This window comes from Balaenoptera acutorostrata, chromosome 4, assembly GCF_949987535.1.
Source record: "Balaenoptera acutorostrata chromosome 4, mBalAcu1.1, whole genome shotgun sequence".
Classification (NCBI taxonomy): Eukaryota; Metazoa; Chordata; class Mammalia; order Artiodactyla; family Balaenopteridae; genus Balaenoptera; species Balaenoptera acutorostrata.
The window spans coordinates 34,046,110-34,057,757 of NC_080067.1; positions in this window are offsets into that span (position 1 = coordinate 34,046,110).

Consider the following 11,648-nt stretch of genomic DNA (forward strand, 5'->3'; position numbering starts at 1 on the left):
CAGCTCTAAAAATTTGATAAATCAGTATGTCTTTACAGGAGGACACTTCCTATGTGTTTTTCTGAGTCTGTAGTAGGGAAAGAGAGAAATCTATACAAATTTCATTCAACAGGGAAGCTTTAAAGAATGTATGGGTGAATTACAACATATCACATAGATGGGATGTTATCCCACTAAGAGACGGGAGATGGATGTTGCTAATAATGCACTGAGATCTCTCTATGTCCCAGACTGTGATAAATGTTTTTATATGCATACTTTCTTGTTACACAGTTCTAAAGCACCCAAGAACTTTAATTAATTGATTGGGTACTGCTAAACCTGCTCCTTCTATTGTTAATGTTATTTATACTCTATTACCACTTTGGCATCCTACCTTAGCACTGTTTTTTTTCCATGATATGAATTGGTTTCATCTTGTATTTTTCCAAGTCTTGACCACACTCAATTAAAGTATAGCCAAGGGTCAGAAGCCAGAATCAGTAACAATGTAACTTTTAAAAAGTATATATATACACACACACACACACACATATGCATAATATGTATATATGTGTGTGTGCACACAAAACAACAGATTCATTCCAAATCCTCAGAAATTTCACTTATTTAAGAACCTTAAGTAATTAAAAGTTAATAGAAAAGGAAAAATAATTAATTTTGAAAACTATAAAGACACTGCAGTGTCAAAGCAATGCTGAGCGTCTACCTGCATTGCAGGTAAAGCCCATTACACTCTTTTTCTTTTCCCTAGGTACAAATGTTACTGTAATGTGTTGATGCAAATTATATTTAAACTTGTTCTCTTTATTTAAAAGCCTTATTTTTTTTTGTTAGGAGGGGACAGTTGTAAAATTATTAACTGTACGTTAGTCTCATACTGATTTCAGAGTCTATTAAGCAATATAAACAGCATCTTTGTGGTTGGGAATTAGCCTCAAACACAGCATATTCCATAGGAGTTCATCTCTACAATCTGTTTCATACTGCATGCAAAACACTAAAGCTATAAGCAATAGAAGTGTTAGAATATCAAATGAGGCTTATATGATAATAAATATGTGGCAGGTATGAGGAATCAGAATGGATCTCTTCAGTAAATGGATGACATTTGGCTTTCTCAACAACAACATACGATCTTTATTCAGCATCTACATTGTGTCAGGCATTGTTCTGAGCTATAGGAATATCACTGGGAATTTTATACCCTCCTTTTCCTTAGAAATAAAATACCAAGACCAAGATTTCTTATATTATTTTAGATACATACTAAAGTTTATGTATTCAAAAGTAGCTAACTAAAACATTTCAACAAATAAAATCTTCACCACTTCTACCTATCCAAGAGTACCATAGCATATCTGGGGCCAATTGAACAGGTAGATTGATATTTTTTATTTTTCTTCCCTCTGTAGGTGTGGAGCCTTTGGGTGTTTGGGTATTTGTGCTTAAACAGTCCATGCTTTTACATTCAGAAATAACATAAATGGTGCTAGAGAAAGACTTTTTATATTATGTTCAAATTAAACTATAACTTTTCTTTAAAATAACTCCTTTAGTCATTAAGGCTGGAGTTTGATAAAATCAAAATACAAGACAAAAATAGGTTACCAAACATAGGTGTTTGCTCAGTGTAGATCAGGAATCTGTGCCAACCTTAGAGACAGCAGTAGCCACAATGCCTATAAAAGCTAAGCTAGGATTATGCACTGTACTGAGCTCAATAGAGCAGGAATTCTGGAAAGGTTGTGCCTATTTTGTTCTTCTAAGATTTGGTGTTGGAAAATGGAGGTATAACCTGTAGCCAGTTGAAATGTTGAAATTCCCTATTCTTTCAAAGATCCAGCCTTGTTACCACACTTGTATGATGTTCTCTCTGCAGAGACCAGAACAAAAGGAAGTCAGATATAATGCAGGAGAATAGCTTAGTTGATCTTAAAGAAGAGCCTCTTAAACATACTTATAAAAGTGGGGTAAATTAGAAATCCTTGAGTATTAGAGATTTAGAAAACCAGGAATAATTTGACTAATCACCAACTTGCAGACAAGGCATATGGGCTCCAATTTGTGATCCTGGGTTAGTTCACATGCTGGATATTTCAATTCACTTTGAGGCATACCACCTGTTATTCAATTACACTAGTCAGTCTCTGGTATCTCTTTTTGTATTTGGATTGTGGTTTTCATTTTTAGCAATACTTTTCTTCTTAAACCTGAATAAAATGTGACAAATATTCAGAAAATTTGAACAGATGCTGTACCTGAAGAGACACTTGCAATTTCTACTTAATAGAAATTCAAAATTCAGGTATCAGACAGGGTCCCAGTATGAAACAGAATTCACCCCGGGAGGATCAGTAAAGACTTTCAAAAGCCTTATAGAAGGCTGGGTAGGGCTAGGGAACCAAATACAGTAGAGTAAGGTGTTCAGACACAAGCAATAGTGAGAGGCCATTACCAACCCTAGGACTAAGAAGACCGGGGGAGGAAATGGTGGTCCTGGAACTCAGTGAAAACAGGAGCCAAGAAGAATGAGCCTCCCAGAAGGAACTAGATGCAAGAAGGAGTGGAAATACTGCTAGAGACTCAATGTCAAAGCTGGGAAGGAGCCAGGAAGAAATATCCCAAACTTTCACCCCTCAGATCTCTTGCCTTTGCTTTCTGTTAGCCAAACCCAACAAGATGCCCAAACCAGAATCCAAACCCAGTCTCCTATAGTTCAAACCCAACCAGAAGCCAACCAGCAAGAAGACCAGGTAAAGCCCTCAGTAGGAGTCAATCCACCAAGGAATAGAGCAGGATAGAGAAGGAGAGGGAATGGGTTTAGGAAGTACAGGGGTGCAGATTAATCAACATACCAGAATAGCTAAGTGCCCTTTAGATTTAAGATAGGATTTGGAAAAGTAAATAGGATACTCTTTGGGTTCACCAAGTGAAAACAGCATGAAAAGAAAAAAAAACTTAAATTTATTTCCTAAGAGAGTGGTTGTTTCAAAGCTATCACAAGATGGCCAATTGAAAGCTTATGCTCCTACTACTGGGACTTTTTCTCTGCAACGAGGCATGATCCTGTCTTTTGGAGTGAAGACCAGAAGCACGAAGTTACATTTCTAAAATAATTTATACTTGAAAATTATTATTTGAACAGAGTCTGTGACGCAGTTATTCTACTCCAGGTATATACCCTTGAGAAATGTGTATGTAAGTGGAGCATTGATTCTGAATGGTGTTTTTAAAACAGTTTCTATGAAGGCTAAGAGGAATTCTATTTGATCCTTAAAATAATCCTGTCTGACATATAAGTCTGGCGTTACATTCTACATTTTACAAATGAAGAACCCAAGGATCAAGAGGTAAATGTATCCAGAGACATCTAGCTAACAGATGGCTGATTAGAACCTAGACATGCTAATTCTTCCTCCAATTCTCTTTCCATTGTATTCTGCTTCCTTTCCTACTTCTAAGCGAATTTGCAACGTACAAGAGAGTTTAGTGGTGGTATTTTAAATAAGATTTGAATGAAACATTCATCTATTTGCCGGTATTTAGAGATCTTTTGATTTAAGGGCTTATGTTAAAATGGAGTCATATACCTGTAGTTTTCTATTCTGGAAGTCTGAAGTAAATGAATATTGATTTCTTTTAAAATTAGAGTTTTAGTTTTGGATTCTAGTTGTTAAGATCTTTTAGGAAGCTTGAATTATAACTCATAGCTACATAACTGTAATTAGGTAATTCCTATATATATGCATAGGAACCTGCTCTGCTGACATCATTCGGAGGGCAGTTATCTCGGCATGGCCATCCCTCAGTTCTTTCTAGCCATGAGACAGATAGCAGGCAAATGGATAATTCCTGAGGGTGAAAAAAATTTGCCAAAAACTTAGGGATGTTTGTAAATAGTTGAAAAATAATGGAGACAGTTTATTTAACCTATGCTGAAATAATTTTAATATTCACCACATTCTTTTTTCCATCCTTTTTTCCTCTACTTTCAAAATAATTGAGGAATGTGGTGGAGATAATTCCTTTCCAGGAATTTTGAGCTTTGAAATAATTTCCTTTGGTTCCTAATCTTTAATTATAGCACTCACCAAATATAATAAATTAGAAGGAAAAATCCAAAACTTTTTGATTCTGAAACCTCTTTGGAAAAGACATCTTAGGTGTTTCTCTATTGATGAAGACAATTTGTCCCAGAACATGTGTCAAGCGTCTGCCTTTAGCAGGAAATACAGCATAGAAAATATAACTGCAGGATTTGAGCTCAAAAGAGAAAAATTAGTGTATGGAAACATCATTAAATAATAATTAAAATAATATTAGTGTGCCAAAAATATATATAAAGTTGGATTCTGGGTGACCTTGGACTCAGGGATTTATCATGGTAAGGGTCAAGGTTAGTGATTAGAAAGTGATGTCCTCAGGGATGCAGCCAGCGAAGTAGAAAGAAAGCAAGTCTAGGGCAGGAGGGAACAGGCCTAATGAAATTAAATGTAACTTAAAATAGAATCCTAATTAGAACTGAGAAATAATTTAGTCAAAGGATAATCCAATCTTAATATAACATATTTGATTTCTATTACTTGAAATTTAGAAAAGTTCCATTATACCTTGGCATTATTCTTCTTTCATATGCAAGCATGTCGGAGATGTCACTTATCTTAAGTAATGAGAAATATTTAAAGCTTAGTGGGTTTGAGTATTATCCTTTTCGGCCAATTTTCTTTAACTTTTTTCTATTTTTAAATGAAAATGTGTTCTGAAGCTACAGAAAGACTTCCTTTCTCTGTCAAACTCCTTTTCCCAACATATTTTTCTCATGACCTAAAATGTTTCCACATGCATTAGTTGTTTTTATGCTTGTTCATTTTTCCTTGTAAATGACTTTCCCTGGAGCCTCCTTGCCCTTCCTGGTTAGCACACATTAAGGACTCATAGAGTTGAAGGGTTTAGGAATTGTTCCATTGGTGGGGAAGAGGGGGAGGGACCAGCCAAAGGAAACAGTTACTTCTTTGTCAGGTGAGGTAGTATTGTGTATTGTGTATCCAAAATGCTGTGGATCTATGGAGGCCCTAGCAAAATTCAAACTGCAGGTAGAATTTAGTTTTTAAACATCCCTGCTTGTGCTCCCTCACTATTTTTAGATTATATCTCCACCACATTCCTCAATTATTTTGAAAGTAGAGGAAAAAAGGATGGAAAAAAGAATGTGGTGAATATTAAAATTATTTCAGCATAGGTTAAATAAACTGTCTCCATTATTTTTCAACTATTTACAAACATCCCTAAGTTTTTGGCAAATTTTTTTCACCCTCAGGAATTATCCATTTGCCTGCTATCTGTCTCATGGCTAGAAAGAACTGAGGGATGGCCATGCCGAGATAACTGCCCTCCGAATGATGTCAGCAGAGCAGGTTCCTATGCATATATATAGGAATTACCTAATTACAGTTATGTAGCTATGAGTTATAATTCAAGCTTCCTAAAAGATCTTAACAACTAGAATCCAAAACTAAAACTCTAATTTTAAAAGAAATCAATATTCATTTACTTCAGACTTCCAGAATAGAAAACTACAGGTATATGACTCCATTTTAACATAAGCCCTTAAATCAAAAGATCTCTAAATACCGGCAAATAGATGAATGTTTCATTCAAATCTTATTTAAAATACCACCACTAAACTCTCTTGTACGTTGCAAATTCGCTTAGAAGTAGGAAAGGAAGCAGAATACAATGGAAAGAGAATTGGAGGAAGAATTAGCATGTCTAGGTTCTAATCAGCCATCTGTTAGCTAGATGTCTCTGGATACATTTACCTCTTGATCCTTGGGTTCTTCATTTGTAAAATGTAGAATGTAACGCCAGACTTATATGTCAGACAGGATTATTTTAAGGATCAAATAGAATTCCTCTTAGCCTTCATAGAAACTGTTTTAAAAACACCATTCAGAACAGGGATCACAGAAACAGATATGACGGCTCAGTCCAACTTCAACCGAAGGTAATCTTCCACCTGTGCACAGAACCCTATGCCCTCCTGTCTTCCACAGGATGTTATTCTGCCAATGATCTCTTCTCTCCTAAACCAATAATCTCTCTTCTTTTTCACCTGGCTCCTTTACATTCAAAAAATGATCAAAGTGCCTAAATCCTAAAATAAGGAAAGAAAACAAAAAAAACCTCTCTAGACTTTGCCTTTCCCTTAAAGAATCACCTTAATTCTATCTTTTCTTCCTTGCCAAATTTGTTTCTAAAAAGTCTCTATACTTACTCTATCAACCTCCTAATTATTCCCCAACCTATTACAATAGTGTTTTTGCCCCTCCACCCTACTAAAGCCATTTCTGCTGGGTCATTAACTACCCCCTCTTTGCAAGATTCAGTGATATTTTTAGGGCTCATATGTCTACATCTGGCACTTAACACCCTCTTTTTCTTTAAACCAAGGGATGGCAAACCACAGCCCACTCCTGTTTTTAATATAGCCCATGAGCTTAGATTAGTTTTCCAACTTTTAAATGGTTAAAAAAGTCAAAAAAGAATATTTTTGACACACAAAAATTATATGAAATTCAAATGTCAGTGTCCATAAATAAAGGTTTGTTAGAACATAGCCACACCTATTTGCTTGTCTATGGCTGCTTTTTGGCCTCAGAGGCAGAGTTGAGTAGTTACCACAGAGACAGTATAGCCCTAAAAGCCTAAAATATTTACTACCTGGCCCTTTACAGAAAAACTTCACAGATACCTACTTAAACTCCCTCCAGCCAAGGTTTTAGGATGCCTTTCCTGGAAAAGCTCCTTCTTCTCCAATAAGGCCCCCCAAGAGTTGTTGTGAAGATCACACAAGACAACATACTCAGAGTACCTAAGACAGCATCTCTCTCACAGTTTGTGTTCAAATCAGTGTGAACTGTCTTGTCTGCTGACTCCTTCTCCCTCTATCTATAACTTAGATGTGTGTTCCTCAAGATTCATCTTAATTTTTTGCCTCTCTTTTCTCTTCACACTCTTTCTCATAAACCGCATTTCCTTCCATGGCCTCAGGCATCATCTCCATACTCATGACTCCCAAAACTACAAATCCCAGCCCAGCTCTTGCTTTACTTGGATGCCCTTCAAGAAAGCAAGCTGAGTACATCCAAAATTAAATTCATCCTTCCTCTGAAAATATGTTCCCTTTTTGTATTCCTGACCTCAGTTAACAGCACTGCCATCTACCCAGTCTCCCAATCCAGAAATCTCATCCTTTCCTTTCTATTTCTCTCTCAGCCTTCATTTCCAACTAGTCAATGAATCCTTTCCATTGCATTTCAGAAGCTTGTCCCACCATTCACAGATCCATCACTTTAGTTTAAGTCCTCTTTCTTCATTTCTTGCCTGGAACTTCTAACTCAAATCAGCTTGCAGTCTGGTCCCATTTGGATTTATCCTGTACATATCCACCAGAATCACTTTTCATCTTCTTACATAACAAATGGGATCCCTGCTCAATGACGCCTGTAGCTCTTATTACTCACAGGATGAATCCAAACACTTGAACTTGGCTTTTCACAATCTTGCCCTTACCTCCATTCATTCCTTCTACAAATATTCATTGAGCATATACTATGTCCCAAGTGTTATGCCAGACTATGGACACAGCAGTGAATAAGATCAGCATGGTCTCTGCTTGCTGGGGGATTCCAATCCAGCAAAAGAAATCAAAATTAAACAAAGTACCACTGCATGTCTCTTATACCAATATTGGAAAAGGCACACTGTCATAGTGTCGTGACCTCTGTTTAGAATACCCTAACTTTCAAGACAAGGCTCAAATACCTTCTCTGAGATGGGAACTCTCGGCAACTTGTGGCTCTCAGAATTAATTCTGTCCTTCTTTTTATTATCTGAGCATATCTCTCTTATTTAAACACAATATTACACAGCCTGCTACTCTTACCTCATTGGATTGTGGACATCTTACATTCAGGGGTTGTGTCTTATTGATGTCCCCATGCCTAATTCAGTAGTCATTATTGGTGATTTGATTAGTTAGTTGTCTCTCTTCTGTGACTCAAGGCCAAAAACTGGCTTATATCTACACTCTAATAATAAGCAATATTTGAAAAAATTAAATAGTAAAAAATATTTAAAGAGACAACATATGTTGCTCATGTATAAATAATATGAATAAAATAGTACTTTATTTGCATATTTGAGTTATAAATTTTAAAAATTTGACTTTTACGCTTTGTTCATTCAGGAAAAGCCAATTTGCCAACAAAGCCATACTTCGTTGTTAATGCTTATTTTATCCTCTAAATTGTTTCTTATTTTGGTGTGTTCGAAGTGTATTTTAGTGAAATATAAATCTCTTTGCTAAGAATTATTTGAGAATATTATCCTCACAATAAGATATTTGCTTTATATGAATAATATATCTACATCCTGTAAACCTTCAAGTCATAAGCAATGCAGAAAATAGAAAATGATGGATGGGCTGCAAAAGATTCAAGAAAACAATGATAATAATAACTATTCTAATCTTTAAGATGTGCCAAAGGGGAGATCCAGGAAATTACCAAGCAGTTAACATCAATACTGGGAAAGAAAAGAACAAATAATAATCAAATTGATCAGGAAGTACTTAGGCAAGAACAATTTAATGAGCAACTGGCAGCATGAGCTCACGTAGAAAGATCGTGGAATACAAACCAAACAGAAAGTGTGACTACAAGCAGTCAGCCAAAGAAACCTGAATTTGTCTATTTAAAATTATACCAATGGCCATGTGAAAAACTGTTTTCAATTAAAATAACCCTATAAGGATTAGTACAAAATTAACTTTTGACCGATATATTAGAAAAGACAGCACTTAATTTAAAAAACTTGCTGTTCAGAAGATGGTTTCAACTCAACCACGCCTCCACCACTGAACTCCAAATGATGCATAGGATTACCAGTGGCATTACTTCAATATTCACACTTCATCTCCCAAAAAACAATTGATCAAACCTTGCTAATAAGTGGTTTTCAAGCCAGCCAAATATGGACTACTTCGTGAATGCCTCCAGCATGACAACTAGTGTAGATGAAATCTTGATAAGATGACAGCTGTTAGCAATCAAGGGGCTGCGTGTGAGCGCAACCAGTTTTACTTTTTTAAACATAATTTGCTTATGTGTAAGGAAGTATTTGGACTGCAGGGTCAACCTGAAGATTCTAAATGGGCCAGGGGAAGCTTTATACATTAGCTGTCTCTAACCAAAGGAGCTCAGATCAGCTATAAACATCTCCCCTCTGTCAAAGACATGCCTTTCACTGATCAGGGAGGAGCCTTCCGCTTGGACCAGGAATCACGCAGCTCAATCAGCAGGGCAGGAGTCTGCCCTCAGCCAGCAGGGGTGTTCTCAAGGTGGCCGGGTGCCAGAGAAGCGTCAGCCAAAGTAGACAGCTTGTTATCATGACCTCTGTAGTGAGTAAAGGACTGCCAGCATGATTGTGTGAATGAACTATTTGACAGTAAAGAAGGGACCACTCACCAAAATTGAACCAAAATAAGAAATATGGTGGAAAATATTTGGATTGTATTCTGAAGACAATGGGAATTTAAATAAAACTGGGACAACTTCATCTCCTTATCTTTCCTCAGCCAGTTAAATTCAAACACAATTTTGCAAATGTCACCCATTTTTCTAGAATTTTTAATCTGAAAGTCTGCTGAGTTCTTTATATGGGTCAAAATATACCCCCTTTGCCATCCTAAATACCTACCTTGTTCTTCCCAGATACTTTATTTCTCAGCACCTCCATTTTTTAGCATTTACCATATAAAACTTACTTCTCTTAAAGTTAAATGTTTATGAAATTGATCAACTCTTAGTATATCAGTCCCTATATAGAGCATGATGTATTTATTCAATGTTTATTAACAATGATGTTCACAGATTTGAAACACTCACATATTACAACTTTCCAGTTGGGAATTATATTTGTGTGGTAAATAAAATGTTTCATTCTTTCCTATTATCTATCAACATTTTATTGGTGAATACAGTAACCTTGCTTTTTTTAGAAAGTGAAATTAATTCTATACGAAATTGATCCATCTTCATTTACTACATCTGACTTCATTTCTATCGTTAACAATAGCTTTATTCCTACTAGTTTTCTCCTCTTTCCTCATAAGCATTGAAATAATTTTAAAATATATAACTCATGGTTAAAGCAAAATATAACTTGAATAAATATGTTTTATTCTTTTAGAGTCTTCCAGCCTCTACAAATTTTATCACATTCACCAGCTTATTGGACAATATCTATTGAATAATATCCTTATGCTCTGGTGAGTTACAGAACCTTGCAAATATTCATTCTCCATCTTTATAAATGGGATGATAAGAAATAGTAGAAATCCTGTCTGATTAATGATCTATGAAGTTTAGAACTGTTTTTTTTAAATCAGTTAGGTTTGTAAAACAGAAAATAAGAGGGGTAAAGCAGCTGTTTATTCACTCTACATATTAGTTTCTGCAGTATACTATATGGACAACTGAAATAAATCACCTGAGATATAGACCCTCATTATAATACATGGCATTGTAAAACTCAGTTACACTTAATGAGGCGATGTACATGCCCCAGTCAAGAATGCTCAACAATTGTTGTTTGGTTGTCATATTCATCTCTTTATATTCCTGTAAAACTATTTAAAGCAGGGATATCAATTTTGGTAAAGTATATTGAGTAAGATAAATCCCTGTTTTATTAAAAGCATTTCTTAGAATAGTGACTGTATTTGAATATTTGGACATCATACATATGTAGAATTATTAGGGTTAATTTTTTTTTTAAAAAAGATAACATGTATTGAATACTAACTACAGACCAGGCACTGTTCTATTTGCTTTACATTAATTAATTTGTTTAACCCTCATCTACACTGAATTAAGTGCTATTCATACCCACATTTTGCTGATAAGTAAGTTAAAAGATAGGAGATTAAATAACTTGCCCAAGTTCACACAGCTAGTAAACAGGATATTGGAAAACCCTTATTTTAAGGAAAGATCTAGATGTCAGCTGTCTTGGCCAAGCTCCACTGATGTCTCTAGAGATAATGGAAAATGGGCTCCAGGTCTCTGAATTCCTAGTTAACATATCTTCCCATAAAAATCATGCTACTTTATATATTCAAAAACAGTACAGGTATAGGTGCACTCACAGTGTTGAAGCCATGGGGACTTCAAGTTTAGTGTCAGCAAAAACTGTCCACAAAAGGTGACCCCTGATGTTCCTTGATCTCCAAACAGTTCCTGTGCTAAGTTCCCTGCCTTCTTGTTTATTCTGCTAACTTTTTAATGGTGATTTAATCGTTATGTAAAATTTGGATAATATAGACAAACATAAAAATAAAATATAATTTAAAAGTATCCATAATCACTACATTCTTCATTCAGAAAAAACCACTGTATACATTTTGGTGAATATACATCTAATCTTTTTCTACGCATATGCATGTGAATGTGTGTGTATACATGTGTGGGTATGTGTGTGTGTATGTTTTAGTTAATTTGGATAATAGTGTATATATTGTTCAATAAGCTGATTTTCACTAATTTACATATCATGAATATTTTCCATATCACTAAATATCCTTC